The following is a 19,077-nucleotide window of genomic DNA, read 5'->3' as shown; positions in this document are numbered from 1 at the left end:
GTGCTTTGCACTTAGATGCCTGATCATGCAGGTTGTGCTCAGGTTGAGAAGGTTTATGCATCGCTTCAGGCTCTGATTGCACAGGGTGCAAACCACTCGTGTCCTGTCATCAGCACATTTTCTGAAGAACTTCAACGCTAGAGAACTCCTTTGCGCTGGCTTTGGTGTGCTTGGTCCCTTGCTGCGTTGCTCCGCTTCTGCACCCTGCTCCCTCTTCTGCTGTGCTGGTGGCTCTGTGCGACCACCGCCTCTTCTTCCAAACTACTCAGGTCACCTTCATTCCATGTGGGGTTGAGGACCTCATCGTCCTCCACATCATCTTCCACCCAGTCTTCACCCCTGCCCTCCTTGTCGATCTCCACAATTCTGAGTGCCGCAGCAGTTGGCACCTGCGTTTCGTCATCATCGGAGACGTGCTGCGATGGTTCTTCCATGTACTCATCTTGAGAAATAAGTGGTTGGGCATCGCTGCACTCAATCTCTTTCACTTCTGGGGCAGGGCTAGATGGATGGCCCTGGGAAACCCTGCTGACAGAGTCATCAAAAAGAAGAAGAGACTGCTGCATGACTTGGGGCTCAGACTGCTTGCCTGATTTGCAAGGGGGTGAGGTGAAAGACGGTTGGACATTGGCTGCAGGTGCCAACTCTGACCTTTCTGCAGTAGACTGGGTGGGAGACAATGTGAAGGAACTGGAGGCACTGTCAGCAACCCAATCTACTATCGCCTGTACTTCTTCTGGCCTCATCACTTCTAGAGGCGCATGATGCCCTACCAAATACTGCTGCAGGTTCTGTCGCCTACTCACACTTGAGGAAGGTGTTTTACTTGTGCGTGTAGCTGGCACAGATTGACCATGTCCTCTCCTTGCAACAGGAGCTCTACCAGCAGCACCACGACCCAGGCCACGGTCTCCTCATATTTCTGTAATTTATGATCTTGCCCTAGAAAGGTGTTTATTGAATAGCGGAACAAAACAACAACAGTATCGCACGGGTGTATCTCACAGTCAAATATGCAAACTATGCCACAATTTAATTTTTTTTACCCCAAAAGGGTGTTTATTAAATAGCGGAATAGAAAAACAGTATACAAATACAACGGGTGTATCTCAGAGTCAAATATGCAAAGTATGCCGCAAATTTAATTTTTTTCACCCCAAAAGGGTGTATATTGAATAGCGGAATAGAAAAAAGGATATAAAACGGTGTATCTCACACGTACAAACACAGACTAGGCCCCGATTACAATTTTTTGTACCCTAAAGGCAGGATGAGGATGAGGAGTAGGAGGAGGTCGGAACAGGAGGCAAACTGAAGCACCCTGCAATCCTCCGCGGTGGAAAATGCGCCCCAAAAGATTGGAACGTGCATCTCACATGTACCGATACAGACTATGCCGAAATTTAATTCTTTTTACCCCAAGGGTGTAGATTGAATAGCGGAATAGAAAATATGATATCAAAAGGTGTATCTATCTCACACGTATAGACCCAGACTAGGCCCTGATTACTATTTTTTGTACCCTAAAGGCAGGATGAGGAGTAGGAGGAGTTCGGAACAGGCAGGAGGCAAACTGAAACACCCTGCAATCCTCGGCGGTGTAAGATGAGCCCCAAAAATTGGAAAGGTGTATCTCACACGTACCGATACAGACTATCCCGCAATTTAATTCTTTTTACCCCAAGGGTGTAGATTGAATAGCGGAATAGAAAATATGATATCAAAAGTGTATCTATCTCACACGTACAGACCCAGACTAGGCCCCGATTACTATTTTTTGTACCCCAAAGGCAGGATGAGGAGTAGGAGGAGTTCGGAACAGGCAGGAGGCAAACTGAAGCACCCTGCAATCCTCGGCGGTATAAGATGCGCCCCAAAAATTGGAAAGGTGTATCTCACACATACCGATACAGACTATCCCGGAATTTAATTCTTTTTACCCCAAGGGTGTAGATTGAATAGTGGAATAGAAAATATGATATCAAAAGGTGTATCTATCTCACACGTACAGACTCAGACTAGGCCCTGATTACGATTTTTTGTACCCTAAAGGCAGGATGAGGAGTAGGAGGAGTTTGGAACAGGCAGGATGCAAACTGAAGCACCCTGCAATCCTCGGCGGTGTAAGATGAGCCCCAAAAATTGGAACGGTGTATCTCACACGTACCGATACGGACTGTCCCGCAATTTAATTCTTTTTACCACAAAGGGTGTAGATTGAATAGCGGAATAGAAAATATGATATAAAATTGGTGATTTTTCAATAGCACATGTGAACACAGCAGTGTCTTATGTCAGTCAGCTCTGCTGCAGGCTATGAAGGGAAAAAAAAAGAAAATTCCCCTTTAAGTATTGTAATTTTTAAATAGCTTAGTACAGACTATGCCACGATTTAATTTTTTTTAACCCAAAAGGGTGTATATTGAATAGTGGAATAGAAAAAAGTGTATAAAATTGAAAATCACTAGCACATGTGAACACAGCAGTGTCTTATGTCAGTCAGCTCTGCTGCAGGCTATGAAGGGAAAAAAAAAGAAAATTCCCCTTTAAGTTTGTAATTTTTAAATAGATTAGTACAGACTATGTCACAATTTAATTTTTTTTAACCCAAAAGGGTGTATATTGAATAGTGGAATAGAAAAAAGTTTATAAAATTGAAAAACACTAGCACATGTGAACACAGCAGTGTCTTATGTCAGTCAGCTCTGCTGCAGGCTATGAAGGAAAAAAAAAAGAAAATTCCCCTTTAAGTTTGTAATTTTTAAATAGCTTAGTACAGACTATGCCACAATTTAATCTTTTTAACCCAAAAGGGTGTATATTGAATAGCGGAATAGAAAAAAGGATATAAAACGGTGTATCTCACACGTACAAACACAGACTAGGCCCCGATTACAATTTTTTGTACCCTAAAGGCAGGATGAGGATGAGGAGTAGGAGGAGGTCGGAACAGGAGGCAAACTGAAGCACCCTGCAATCCTCCGCGGTGGAAAATGCGCCCCAAAAGATTGGAAGGTGCATCTCACATGTACCGATACAGACTATGCCGAAATTTAATTCTTTTTACCCCAAGGGTGTAGATTGAATAGCGGAATAGAAAATATGATATCAAAAGGTGTATCTATCTCACATGTATAGACCCAGACTAGGCCCTGATTACTATTTTTTGTACCCTAAAGGCAGGATGAGGAGTAGGAGGAGTTTGGAAAAGGCAGGAGGCAAACTGAAGCACCCTGCAATCCTCAGCGGTATAAGATGCGCCCCAAAAATTGGAAAGGTGTATCTCACATGTACCGATACAGACTATCCCGCAATTTAATTCTTTTTTACCCCAAGGGTGTAGATTGAATAGCGGAATAGAAAATATGATATCAAATGGTGTATCTATCTCACACGTACAGACCCAGACTAGGCCCTGATTACTATTTTTTCTACCCCAAAGGCAGGATGAGGAGTAGGAGGAGTTCGGAACAGGCAGGAGGCAAACTGAAACACCCTGCAATCCTCGGCGGTGTAAGATGAGCCCCAAAAATTGGAAAGGTGTATCTCACACGTACCGATACAGACTATCCCGCAATTTAATTCTTTTTACCCCAAGGGTGTAGATTGAATAGCGGAATAGAAAATATGATATCAAAAGTGTATCTATCTCACACGTACAGACCCAGACTAGGCCCCGATTACTATTTTTTGTACCCCAAAGGCAGGATGAGGAGTAGGAGGAGTTCGGAACAGGCAGGAGGCAAACTGAAGCACCCTGCAATCCTCGGCGGTATAAGATGCGCCCCAAAAATTGGAAAGGTGTATCTCACACATACCGATACAGACTATCCCGGAATTTAATTCTTTTTACCCCAAGGGTGTAGATTGAATAGCGGAATAGAAAATATGATATCAAAAGGTGTATCTATCTCACACGTACAGACTCAGACTAGGCCCTGATTACGATTTTTTGTACCCTAAAGGCAGGATGAGGAGTAGGAGGAGTTTGGAACAGGCAGGAGGCAAACTGAAGCACCCTGCAATCCTCGGCGGTATAAGATGCGCCCCAAAAATTGGAAAGGTGTATTTCACACGTACTGATACAGACTATCCCGCAATTTAATTCTTTTTACCCCAAGGGTGTAGATTGAATAGCGGAATAGAAAATATGATATCAAAAGGTGTATCTATCTCACACGTACAGACCCAGACTAGGCCCCGATTACTGTTTTTTGTACCCCAAAGGCAGGATGAGGAGTAGGAGGAGTTCGGAACAGGCAGGAGGCAAACTGAAACACCCTGCAATCCTCGGCGGTGTAAGATGAGCCCCAAAAATTGGAAAGGTGTATCTCACACGTACCGATACGGACTGTCCCGCAATTTAATTCTTTTTACCACAAAGGGTGTAGATTGAATAGCGGAATAGAAAATATAATATAAAATTGGTGATTTTTCAATAGCACATGTGAACACAGCAGTGTCTTATGTCAGTCAGCTCTGCTGCAGGCTATGAAGGGGAAAAAAAAGAAAATTCCCCTTTAAGTATTGTAATTTTTAAATAGCTTAGTACAGACTATGCCACGATTTAATTTTTTTTAACCCAAAAGGGTGTATATTGAATAGTGGAATAGAAAAAAGTGTATAAAATTGAAAATCACTAGCACATGTGAACACAGCAGTGTCTTATGTCAGTCAGCTCTGCTGCAGGCTATGAAGGAAAAAAAAAAGAAAATTCCCCTTTAAGTTTGTAATTTTTAAATAGCTTAGTACAGACTATGCCACAATTTAATCTTTTTAACCCAAAAGGGTGTATATTGAATAGTGGAATAGAAAAAAGTGTATAAAATTGAAAATCACTAGCACATGTGAACACAGCAGTGTCTTATCACAGTCAGCACTGAAGCAAAAACGCTGCACACAACTGACTGATAAAAATAGATTTTTTTCTCCCTCCTCCTCAGCGGGCAAAAAGATTGTGTTCACTGCACCACCCCACACACAGCAAAATCGATGTAGAACACTGACCCTGCCTACTCTCCAGCCTCGCCCTAAAATGATCGATAAGATCGTTCACTGGCACTGCACAACCAACCCCCCACACAGCAAAATTGATGTAGAACACTGACCCTGCCTATTCTCCAGCCTCGCCCTAAAATGCCCTAATAACTCGCCCTGCCTGCACTCCGATCTGTCCCTGCATTATTTTCGGACAAAATACAATTTTTCACTGTCTGTCCCTAATCAGCAGCCAGCACGTATGATGTGTGCTCTCTCCCTAATACTACTGCAGAATGACGCGGCGCGCTGGGGCTCTCGAACTTATAAAAACATGGTCACATGCTTCAGATGGCCAATCAAAGCTACTAATACATTAGTAGGCATGGCTGGGATGGCTTAAGGCACACCAGTTAAAATCTTGTCAATTGGCTGTTGAAAGCCCGCCATTAAAAGCGCGCCATTACATACAAACCCGAAAATAAAATGACCGAACACGGATTTTAAACCCTAACATACAGTAAAGTTTTCGGTTCCGTGTTCGGGTAACAAAAATCCAATTATTCGGTACGAACACGAATAATACAGTCCGTGTTCGCTCAACACTACTTTTGAGCATTTTAGATTCCTTCCAATGGAAATAAAACTATATTTGGGTAACATGTGAGGTAACTAACTTGCTTATGTTCATGCATCCCACACAGATTAGGACTAGAAGCAATCAGTTTTTATCTGGATAGATATATTGGCCTTACCTGTGTCCAAAAGGAGTTCATCCTAGATAGTTTGGGTTTCCTTCTTATGCATAATTTTTTTTCCAATTTGATGGGGGGTTCTTCCGCCAGCAGTGTAGAGCACCCATGGGCACTAAATTTTCCTGCTCTCTCGCCAACCTGTAAATGGGTTGGTGGGAGAGGACACATATTTATGGGAAGGAGAACCCTTTCACCATCAGATAAAGTTTTTTGGACGCTACATAGATGTTTTAATTTTTGCTATAGAATGTTCCGAATTCTCATGAGAAAGTTTTGTTGACTATCTTTTATATTTTCCATTAGGGGATATACATTAGCCCCCAGCGAATCCTTTGGCTGGAGGGTAATGTAGATCCCCAAATATTTAAATTTATCAACTATTTTGAATGGGTAGTTCCTACTCTCCTTTGCCTGTATTTCCTGTCAAAGTGGCATCAATACTGATTTCTGCCAGTTTATCTTTAAACCGGAGAAATCACCAAAATAATTTTTGCCTCATCCAGTGTACTCTGAGAATCATTCATATACAATATAATATCATCCGCATATAACCCAATATGTTTCGTCCTCCCTTCTATCGTTATGCCTTTATATCTTTTAGATTGTGTAAATCCCAGGGCCATTATGTCTATTGCTATAGTAAACAAGTGGGGGGACAGTGGGCACCCCTGTCTTGTCCCCCTATACAATCTTACAAGGGATGAGAATTTACCATTTACCAATATAGTCGACCATGGTTGTGTATATATTATCTCTATCCACCTTATAACGTTTTCCCCAAATCCAAATGTATTCATCGCCACGCTTAGAAACAGACACTCAATGGAGTCAAATGCTCTTGCTGTATCCAAAGATGCCAACGCACTTGTTTCCGGGACATATTCCTTTAATTGTGCCACTACTTGCGTTCTTCTTATATTTATTGATGTATTTAGTGACTATGATGGTCTAATTCATATAGGTACCAGCTTCCAGATAATAATCAAATATCACAAAAGATAGGGTAAAGGGATAAGAGAGACCTCAAACTCCCCAGTGTAGAGGTACTCAATGGCAAAGGGATGGGGAAACAAGGGGAAGTTTTCTGGATTTTAGGGTACCAGTAGCTACTAATAATAAGATAGGATGTAATTTATTTAAAAAGACATATCTTTATTACATATAAAAATTGGGACAAAGCCAACACATGTGCAAATAACAGTCAATGGTTACAGGCATTCAAGTAGCTAATCATACTTGGAAAATAATACAAAGACTATGGAGAATAGTCGGAATGTCTCCACAGTAAATTGTAGTCTGATCTCAGTCTGATCTCTACATGTTTCGCGGACTAAGCCGCTTCTTCAGGAGAAGACACAATTTATTACAAAGCAGCATGATTCTAAGAAATAGAACAGAGTTTGTTAGATGAAACCAACAGAACATCTTTACATATTGTATGATGAACAAGGTTTAATCATATAAATGGGGAGAATTATCCATATTACCTGGAGTCACCATAAAGCGAGACATGCCATAGGGGAAGGGCAGAATCATCAAATTGTCTCACCGGCGGATGTGGGAGACCTTGATAGTAATATAAAAAATATATAGTACAAGTGCTTGAGCAATTAATGCATTAATTTGGTGTATCAGTATGCATATCCAAGGGAGGGGAGAAGAAAGAGGACAGGGGGAGTAGAAAGAGGAAAGGGAAGGGAGGAGCCTGCTAGTGGCGCCAACTCCGACGGCTTGCTGGGTTCCCGGACCGCCTCCCAGAGAGATGAGTGAGGAAACGCTTGCTCCTCCGGCCTGAATGTTTGCCTAGCCGGATCCCGCCGCCTCCCCTCGCTCACCCGACCCCCCCGACCCTAGCCGTGGATCCAGCCTGAAGCTTTGGAGGGAGGAGGAAGGCCACCTTGTAACCGGCCGAGGTCAGCTGTCCCCGGAAAAAGCGGCTGCCGAGTGTTGCAGTTCCAGCCGACTCAGAGAAAGCCGACGTTCGGGAGAGAACACCGCTGAAAGGCTAGTGCTGGAGGAATCTAGTAGCGGTGGAGACCTTAACCATCCCCTCCATGGCACAGCTAAAGGATACAGTGGGTATGGAAAGTATTCAGACCCCCTTAAATTTTTCACTCTTTGTTATATTGCAGCCATTTGCTAAAATCATTTTAGGTTCATTCTTCTTCCTCATGAATGTACACATAGCACCCCATACTGACAGAAAAACACAGAATTGTTGACATTGTTGCAGATTTATTAAAAAAGAAAAACTGAAATATCACATGGTCCTAAGTATTCAGACCCTTTGCTGTGACACTCATATATTTAACTCAGGTGCTTTCCATTTCTTCTGATCATCCTTGAGATGGTTCTATACCTTCATTTGAGTCCAGCTGTGTTTGATTATACTGATTGGACTTGATTAGGAAAGCCACACACCTGTCTATATAAGACCTTCCAGATCACAATGCATGTCAGAGCAAATGAGAATCATGAGGTCAAAGGAACTGCCTGAAGAGCTCAGAGACAGAATTGTGGCAAGGCACAGATCTGGCCAAGGTTACAAAAAGATTTCTGCTGCACTTTAGGTTCCTAAGAGCACAGTGGCCTCCATAATCCTCAAATGGAAGACGTTTGGGACGACCAGAACCCTTCCTAGAGCTGGCCGTCCAGCCAAACTGAGTTATCGGGGGAGAAGAGCCTTGGTGAGAGAGGTAAAGAAGAACCCAAAGATCACTGTGGCTGAGCTCCAGAGATGCAGTCAGGAGATGGGAGAAAGTTGTAGAAAGTCAACCATCACTGCAGCCCTCCACCAGTCGGGGCTTTATGGCAGAGTGGCCCGACGGAAGCCTCTCCTCAGTGTAAGACACATGAAAGCCCGCATGGAGTTTGCTAAAAAACACCTGAAGGACTCCAAGATGGTGAGAAATAAGATTCTCTGGTCTGATGAGACCAAAATAGAACTTTTTGGCCTTAATTCTAAGCGGTATGTGTGGAGAAAACCAGGCACTGCTCATCACCTGTCCAATACAGTACCAACAGTGAAGCATGGTGGTGGCAGCATCATGCTGTGGGGGTGTTTTTCAGCTGCAGGGACAGGACGACTGGTTGCAATCGAGAGAAAGATGAATGCGGCCAAGTACAGGGATATCCTGGACAAAAACCTTCTCCAGAGTGCTCTGGACCTCAGACTGGGCCGAAGGTTTACCTTCCAACAAGACAATGACCCTAAGCACACAGCTAAAATAACGAAGGAGTGGCTTCACAACAACTCCGTGACTGTTCTTGAATGGCCCAGCCAGAGCCCTGACTTAAACCCAATTGAGCATCTCTGGAGAGACCTAAAAATGGCTTCCCACCAACGTTTACCATCCAACCTAACAGAACTGGAGAGGATCTGCAAGGAGGAATGGCAGAGGATCCCCAAATCCAGGTGTGAAAGACTTGTTGCATCTTTCCCAAAAAGACTCCTGGCTGTATTAGATCAAAAGGGGGCTTCTACTAAATACTGAGCAAAGGGTCTGAATACTTAGGACCATGTGATATTTCAGTTTTTCTTTTTTAATAAATCTGCAACAATGTCAACAATTCTGTGTTTTTCTGTCAGTATGGGGTACTATGTGTACATTCATGAGGAAGACGAATGAACTTAAATGATTTTAGCAAATGGCTGCAATATAACAAAGAGTGAAAAATTTAAGGGGGTCTGAATACTTTCCGTACCCACTGTATATACATAACAGCCGAAAGGGACTGGTGAGAGGGGAAACCCCCCAGAAAATTTTCTTTTTTTTTTTTCTTTTTTGCTTGACCCCGATACCAGCAGCTCTTGAAAGCTTTGTTACACTTTCATCTATAAGTGTATCGTTTAAGAGATAGCGGGTCTGTTCTGAAAATGTACAGGACCCTATCTATCTAAGTGGGAGGGGAAAACCCCTCAGAACTGTCCTATGGTCGATTTCAAATCGAGTCTTCCCCGAAAACACTGTCATATTGTCATCTATGAGTGCACAGCTCAAGAGGCAGCGGGACTGTTGTGAAAAATGTACGGGACTCTGCTTTCGTGAATAAGAGGGAAAGCCCCCAGAGTTTCCATATGTTTGATCGCAATACCAGTCTTCTCTGAAAGCATTTGTCATATTATCATCCATGAGTATATAGCTTAAGAGCTAACGGGACTGTTTTTTTTTTTTTTTTTGAAAAAGTGCGGGACTCTGCTCATTTAGCGAGAGGGGAAACCTCCTAGAATTTTCTTGTGTTTGATCCCAACACCAGCCCTCCCTGAAAACACGGTCATATTAACATCCATGAGTATACAGCTTAAGAGCAAGCAGTACTGTTTTTCGAAAAAAAGTGTGGGACTCTGCTTATTTAGTGAGAGGGGAAACCCCTCAGAATTATCTTAAGTCTAATTCCAATACCAGCCTTTCCTGAAAGCACGGTTACAACTACCATTCATGAATGTACAGCTTAAAGAGCTAGCAGTACTGTTTTTTGAAAAAGGTGGGACTCTGCTTATTTTGTGAGAGGGGAAACCCCTCAGAATTATCTTAAGTCTGATTCCAATACCAGCCTTTCCCGAAAGCACGGTTATATTATCATCCATGAGTGTACAGCTTAAGAGCTAGCGGTACTGTTTCTTGAAAAAGTGAGGGACTATGTCTACTTAGTGAGAGGGGAAATCCCCCAGAATTTTCATATGCTTAATTATAATAGCAGCCTTTCCTGAAAGCATGGTTATATTATCATCCATCAGGGCACAGCTAATGAGCTAGTGGGTCTGTTTTGAAAAAAAAAAAAAAAAGTGCGGGACTCTGCTTACTGGGTGAGAGGGGAAACCCCCCAGAACTTTCTTAGGCTTGATTCTAACACCTCCCCTTCCTGAAAGTATCGTCATACTATTATCTATGAGTGTATAGCGCAAGAGATAGCGGGACTGTTCTGAAAAAGGTGCGGGTCTCTGATTATCTAAGTGAGAGGGGAAACCCTCCAGAATTTTCGTATGATCGATCTCAACACTGGCTTTTCTTGAAAACACTACCATATTATTATTCATATGTGTATAGCCTAAGTGTACAGCTTAAGAGATAGCGGGACTGTTGTTAAAAAAAAAAAAATGTGCGGGACTCTGCTTACTTAAGTTGCTGAATAATACACATGATACCTAGTTCATACTGACAGTCTGGTGGCAGAGAGAGGAGGACGAGGTGCCGAAAGGGGTAGGGAGGGTCCCCCTATTTTTCTTGGATTTGTTTTAGTCCCTCCCCCGTGATCAGTTAAACAGGAACAGCATCAAAAAAAAAAATGTTTTACTACAAAGGATGGTGATAAAAGGAGGAGACCCCGAAATATTACCGGATCCCCTGGTTTATATACAAGTGGTTATAGTCACATAAAGTTGGAACTATCTTTATTGCCAGACAAGCCTTGATGGACTGATGGGGCATTGATTGGGCACCTCGGAGGAGAGCAGTTGTTCATAGTTAAAAACCGTCGGGCCCTGTATGAGAGTGGAAGACTCGGCTTGGGTAGTCATATATCCCACTCTGGAGAGGTGGTGGAAGAGACATAAGAGGAGGATATACTGCGGTATTATTCTCAAGAGCGGAATCCGAAATGAAAAATAAACCGGCAAAAGAAGTAGCAGGGAAACCTGCAAAAACTACAGCAAGCCCTGGAACAATTAAACAGTACATGACACCTGAGGGAAAGGGGCAAAATACACAGCCAGAGAAACAACTGGTCGTTAGACCTAAACAAAATACGGAGGGTACTAAGAAAATCAAGAATCAAAAACATATAGAAGTAAGTGGAGAAGAAAGTCTAGAAGTGTCAAGAGAAAGTGCTCTAATAATAGGAGATGGAGACATGAATAGAGAAGAGGAATTAAATGAAAGAGATTACCCGCCATCGAAATCAGAAATGAGGGAAATGTTCGCTGGCCTTGAAAGATCCATCAAAGCTGAGATGGCTACCCTACATGCTGACTTTGGGCATATCCTGGGTAGAGTAGAAGAAACAGAAGAGAAGATAGAGTCCCAAGGAGAAGAGTTAAAAAATCTAAAAGATCAAATGAGGAAAATGAAAATGGAGCAGAGAAATATGACATACAAAATCAAAGATCAGGAAAACAGAAATCGAAGAAAAAATCTGAGAATAAGAGGACTACCAGAGAAAGGGCCGACAGAAAATTTAGGAGAAACCCTGGAAAAGTTATTCAACCCCTTATTGGGAAAGGCGATCACAGACAAAATTGAATTTGAAAGAATACATAGGTTACGCAAACCAACTAATTTACCAAAAGAGAAAACAAGAGATGTGATTGCAAGATTCCATAAGTACGAGACAAGGGCCAAGATCTGGGAGAAAATGAGAGACAGACCTGAATTAAAATATGATGGGGAGGATATTCAGATTTTCCCAGACCTGGCAAAAGAAACGATTAACAGAAAACGCACCCTTAGACCAATGGTAGATGCACTAAAGAAAAATAATATACAGTACTTCTGGAATTTTCCAGCAGGTTTAGGAGTGAGAAGAGATGGGAGGACAGTACTCCTAAGATACCCAGAGGAAACTAAAGATTTTTGTGAAGCAGTAAATATACCACTTATAGACATTCCAGGTTGGACAAATCAGGAGTTTCTAGAAGAAGAAATGGATGAAAGAGAGTCGGCCCAGTGGAAACAGAAGAAAAAGCTGAAAACAAGAGGATGAGAAAGGACTGGGGGGATCGGGAGGGATTGGGGGAGAGGGAGGGTGGCTGGCGGGAGTGGGGAAGAAGGGGAGGAGCAAGCAAGTAAGAATATAAAATGAGAGGCCTTACGGAGATCAGCAGGCCGTCACCATCAGACCCAATACCAGGGAAGATGGGAAGGAATGGCGACCACTGGCAGAGCTCGACCTCGGCCATAAGTCGATTGGAAAGGGAGGAAGGAGAATCGACGACCCTGATGGAGGGACTGGGATTAGCTATGCCCCCACAAGGGAAAAAGAGGGAGGGGAGGAAAAGAGGGGCGGGGGAATGAGGGGGGGAGGGTAGGGGTGGGAGGAGGAAAGGGAAAGAAAGAGGGAAAAAGATGTCAATAGATCCAATTGTCTCCTATAAGAAAGTACAAGAATTAAGAGAATATATAAGGAAAGAGAAGTTAGAAGGTTCAATGCCATCCCTTAGGGATCCTCTGGATTGGTCTAATAGCTTATCTGGTCACCTTAGAATTAGATGGATGACAGAGGAAAAAAAGAAAACAATGACGATTAAGAAATAATGGTTATAGTCAATATATTATCCTATAATGTCCGAGGTTTAAACTCTCCAGAAAAAAGGAAAAAAATTTTAAAAGAAATCAGCTATTTGAAGGCAGATTTGACATTTTTACAAGAGACTCATTTATCCCACGCATGCAATATTAGGCTATACTCTAAGAGCCACCCTACCTGGTATTACGCGGACTCACCCGGGAGGAAGTCCAAGGGAGTGGCCATTGGCATTTCTAGGGGCCTGGGATTTGCTCTAGAGTCGAGACTGGTAGACCCAGAAGGAAGATACCTCTTTTTAAGAGGAAAAATGGGGGATGAGGATCTGACCCTAGTAAATATATATAGCCCTAATGAGAGACAAGTAGACTTCCTAGGTAAAGTACTGGGAAAATTAATGGAGTTTAAAAAGGGAGGAGTCATACTGGCAGGGGACCTCAATATCTGCCTCGACCCTAAAGTAGATACCACATCAAAAACCCTACGGAATAATAGAGTACAGGCAAAGAAAATAAAGGAAAAATTATTTACAAATCAATTAGCAGATATTTGGAGAATCCTTCATCCTAAAGATAGAGATTTTACATGTTACTCAAGTGTACATGGAACATACTCAAGATTGGATTACATCCTAATCGAACACAGGTGGATTGAAAGGGTAAGCGAGGCAGAGATTGGGGTCAAGACTTGGTCGGACCATACCCCCATTACGGTAAAAATAAAAATGACGAAAGAGCGGCCTAGGATGGATGCGTGGAAAATAAATGAAGAGATTCTTGGAGATAAAAAATGGGAAAAAGAAATAGTGAAAGAGTTGGAATTTTATTTTCAAATAAACGATACAAAAGATGCACCAAAAGACATAGTATGGGAAGCTCATAAAGCTTATATGAGGGGCATATTTATCTCAAAAGGGGCTCAAAGGAAAAAAGAAAGAATAAAAGATAAGATTAGGTTAATGACAGAAGTACATCAATTAGAGCAAAAACATAAAAATACACAAGATATATCAATAAATAATTTACTTGAGGTAAAAAGAGAAGAATTTAAAGATCTGTTAGAACAGGAAATTAAGCAGGAAATTAAAAGATGTATAAAAGAAAAATACATTGAAAGTAATAAGGTGGGGAAAAATCTTGCAAAAATCTTGAAAAAGAAGAAAGGAAAAAATTTTGTAGATAAAATTAAAAATAAAAATGGGGAAATAATTCAAACAACGACAGGAATAGCCAAAGAATTCCAAAATTATTATGCAAATCTCTATGCAGTAAAGAAAGGTGAGATACAGGGGAATGAAATAGAAAGGAGGGAGAAAATCAAAAAATACCTTGTAGACGCAGGATTGACAAAGATAGATGAGGAAAAATTAGCATTCCTAGAAAGACCAATCTCAGAACAAGAAATAGAGAGAGCCATTAAAGAAACGAGTTTAGGTAAAAGCCCAGGACCAGATGGGTTTACCATAAGTTACTATAAAAAATTTAAGGATATCCTAATCCCAAGATTTAAAGAATATATAAACGGAATAGGGACTCAGTACGAGATGAGTAAAGAGGCCCTGTTAGCATCAATTACAGTTATACGGAAAGAGGGAAAAGACCCGTTATTATGCTCTAGTTTTAGACCCATCTCCCTACTTAATGTTGATACCAAATTATTCACAAAAATATTGGCCACTAGAATGAAGAACCTAATGAAGGAGTGGATACACAATGATCAAGTAGGATTCATCCCGGGGAGACAGGTCAGGGACGGGATAATGGGATAAAAACCATATTGTTGATTAACCAAATGGCAAAAAGTAAAGCTCCCAGTCTACTCCTGTCAATAGATGCGGAGAAAGCATTTGACAGGGTAGACTGGGAGTTCATGATAAATACCCTAGTGGAGCTGGGAATAAGACCTAGAATGTTGGCCTGGATCAAAACCTTGTATAATCAACCAACGGCAAAAGTAAAGGTCAATGGAGCTTTGTCAGATTCTTTCAAAATGCTCAACGGAACAAGACAAGGATGTCCCTTGTCTCCGATTTATGTGTTCTATCCCTAGAACCCCTATTGGCAACCATTAGGAACAGCGTGGACATTGGGGGCATAAGGGTGGGACAAGAGGAGCATAAGGTATCTGCCTTTGCAGATGATATCCTGCTTTATATAAGTAATCCTAGGATCAACCTGCCTAACATAATTAAAATAATGAAACAATATGGAGAATTATCCAACTTAAAAATGAATAAAAAGAAAATCAGAAATATTAAATATCAATATCCCCAAACAAGAAGAGGAGATGTTAAAAAAAGAATTTCAGTTTAACTGGAGAAAAGATGAGATTAAGTATTTAGGGATTAAATTAACCCCAACCCCAGAAAAACTCTACAAAATGAATTTTTTACAACTTCTGAATGAAATAAGAGTAGAATTAAATAGATTATCTCCAAGAATTTTTTCCTGGATAGGGAGAATAAATACGATAAAAATGATAATCCTGCCTAAAATTATATACAAATTCCAGATGATCCCAATCCCAATACCCCAAGTATTTTTTAAAACACTTAAAAGTCTAATATCTCGTTTTATTTGGAAACATAAAAAGCCAAGGGTAAAGTTTGCTACACTTAGTAAAGGAAAGGGACAAGGGGGATTAGCCCTACCCGATTTTAAAAATTATTATTTTGCATCAATACTCACAAGGGTGATAGAATGGACAAAAAAAAAAAAAGCGATAGAAATTAGGTAACAATAGAAAGCACGATGAGTGGTACACACCTAGCAAAAGTTATATGGATACCTTCGAGGTTTAGAAATTTGGACACTAATACTCACATAATCACACGACATGCTATTAAAGTTTGGGATGATATACATAAAAAAAGAAAATTGGAAGCACAATTCACCATTGATCCCTTTACAGGGCACAAAATTTTTCGCACCAGGGGAAGATTAGGAATTAGGTAAATGGATAGAAGAAGGAGAAGCACGATTGGGGGACATAGTAGAGAAGGGGAAAATCATAACCTTGGCAGAGTTAAAACAAAGGAAAGAAAACTGGAAGATAAATGAGTGGAGATATCTTCAGTTGAGGCACTTCACATTGAAATTACCTCAGCCACTGAGAGATATGAATGACCTCCGCCCTTTTGAGCAACTATGTCTTCAGGATAAGATAGCAAACAGTATTTCGAATGTGTATAAAATACTGTTAACAATAACAAAAGAGAGAGGACTATCATTAAAAGAAAAATGGGAAAGGGACCTGGGCCCTTGTAGTAACAACAAACAGTGGGATAAGAGTCTTCAATTAATACATAGATCAGCGATAGACACCAACACTGAGGAGATGAACTATAAATTGCTTACAAGGTGGTATAACACTCCCGATAAGGTAGGCAGAATCCAGGCAGAGAGCTCAAGACTTTGCTGGAGGGGTTGCCAGATGGTAGGGACTATAACCCATATATGGTGGGAGTGTCCAAAAATTAAAATATTTTGGAGAGAAATTATAGACTTGATAATTAAAATTACCAAAATAGATATACCTTTGGATCCTTGGAAATGTCTATTCCATGGAACTCATATGTCAGTGAAACAATATAAAAAAACACTACTCCCTCATTTATTAAATTCGGGCAAGAGTCTAATTCCCCTAAACTGGCAAAAAGAAGAACCTCCCTCCAGTAAAGATTGGTTGATTAAAGTAGAGAAAACTAGAAGATTAGAACAATTGAGAACCTGGGAAGAGGAGGAACAAGGGAATGGAGAGGAAATTTGGGATGAATGGCAAGATTTTAAGGGAACAAGGGAATACAGAGAATTAATAGGAGTCGGATTGACAGAAGAGATAGGGGGGGGGGGAGGGAGGAGGGAAAAAGGGGGTAAAAGGTAATATGTAAATAATGTGTATGGAAAAATTCTCCAGTGATTGGAGTGTTGTAAATATTTTTTTTTTTACCTGAAAAATTTAATAAAGAAATATGAAGAAAAAAGAAAGAGGAAAGGGAGAGGGGGGGGGAGAGAAAAGGGGGAGAAGGGGAAGAGGGGGGGGAGGGGGGGAAAGAATGGGAGTGAGGAAAAGAGGGAAGCAAAAGAGGGGGGAGGGAAAAAGGAGGGAAGGGGGGGAGAAGGGAAGGAGGAAAACTAGAACATATGTGGATATGCGGATATGCATTGGCTGGTAATATTTCAAATAAAATAATTCAATTACCTTTCAGTAAGTTTAACTCTGTTTAAAACCATGCAGAGAGGGGGACCAAGGAAGTGGCGAAATTGGGGACACCACTGGGGTCATAAAGACCAATATCATATAGTATATCCCTGGGGGGACTCGAAATGAGGCTGTGTAGATCAGAAAACGATCTCACTAGGGTAGCTCCATCATTAGCTTCAATTATGGTTATATATGGTATATAGTTATGCCATCCTATCCGGGAATATGCTGATGGTTATATCACAGAGAACCCTTATTCGTTAAGGGGAAGGAGATCATCTCCTGAAAAAAAAACATAAGCAAAATAAGAACAAGGGGGGAACTACTGTAACGCTCCTGCGTTTTTATATGGTGTGGATTTTCAGCTGCAGAAATAGTTCCACGTCAGTAGCCATGTAAGAGATATGCTGAGATACCATTCCCAACCTCAATGACTCATCATGTGTGGAAGGTCTTATTTCAGCCAGTAAATACACACAATTAGCAAGCTGGTTCTTAGAGTGACTTTATGCATGTGGTAACACAATGATGAAGGTTGAGGGATAGGTTGAGTGGAGGTGGTAGGTGATAGACACTTGAAGGTGAGACAGTAGCAGATGGATGCAGGAAGGTTTAGCAATGTTGTATGATAGCAGATGATAGAATAGCAGGTGGACATACAAAAGAGATCAACCCAGTGCAGAAAAGTAGCAGTAGTCTCAAGAGCTAGCAATCTAGTTTATGCAGATGTGATAAACAGTCTCTACTATGCAGAGCTAGATAGTGTAAGCTTAGTATAAGTTTATAGAGAATTCCCCTGCGGGGTACTTAGCACTATTAGCGATAAAGCCGAAGGGTGGTTCAGGAGAGGCGGATGATCCAGTAGCGGGATACAGGGATCAGCGCAGCGAGGTTCCGTCAGCGAAGTAAGCTTGCAAGCATGGAAGCTTCAAGCAAGGTTAGCATCCAGATAAGGGTGTTTGAACGAACACATGTGAGTGAGAACCGACGCCTTAAATAGCCATCTAGTCCGACGCTGAGTGATGACAGCTCCAGTCTTAAAGGTGTATGCGCACCTTTCCAAAAGTAAATGGTAGGGCGCATACACTTGTGGAAAGTGTAATTTAGGGTACCAAAGGTACCGGAACATTACAACTACCCATAAAGAGTCCGCCGGCAGAGTGAACAGTGGCAGACTCAAAAAAAGCCCAAATATTTTGTAATTACCTTGTGGTTCTCTGCGTGGAGCATAAGAAGCCGACGCCACCATGGAGGCAGCGCCGGCTTCTTATGTGTCTCCAGGCGCATCCGACGTCTTGGCGCCGCAATGAGCAGCGTCTGACGTCATACGCCCAGTCCCACCGAAGTGCGCATGCGCGTAGTCAGCACCGTCGCACTCTACCGGATATCCAGCAGAACCAGCGGGTAACCGCTGGCTCGGGGGACACACACCCGCCGGGGAGAACTGACTCCGCCCAGCAGGTGACAACAGGACAAAAATAGAGAATTAAGAAAGGGGTTTGCTCGTGATAGGTGATCCAGAAAGGATGTGCCACATCCCTAAATACAAGTACAAAGGAAAATTCCCCTGGGTTTTGGATTTTTTAGGCACACAATTATAAATGATTCAGAGATCTATGCAAGAAATTATAACATTTATTAAAGTGATAAACATATAAATGTAAACGATAAAACCATAACAGGCAATGTATGATCATCAAGAATACAACCATAACCATGAGATGACAAGAACCAGTGCCCAATATATTTCGGAAAGTCAATTCCCTTCTTCAGGGGTGGTTCAAACTGGGAAGTGTTCTGACAACAAAAACAACAATATGATTATGCCGTTGAACATTATGAAGACATTCATTATAGCATATATTGTTCATATAAACATAACATCAAGTGGATCCATATATTT

The sequence above is a fragment of the Pelophylax lessonae genome (genome assembly GCF_965119305.1).
Source record: "Pelophylax lessonae genome assembly, chromosome: 11".
NCBI classification, from domain to species: domain Eukaryota; kingdom Metazoa; phylum Chordata; class Amphibia; order Anura; family Ranidae; genus Pelophylax; species Pelophylax lessonae.
This window is presented reverse-complemented; position numbering follows the sequence as displayed.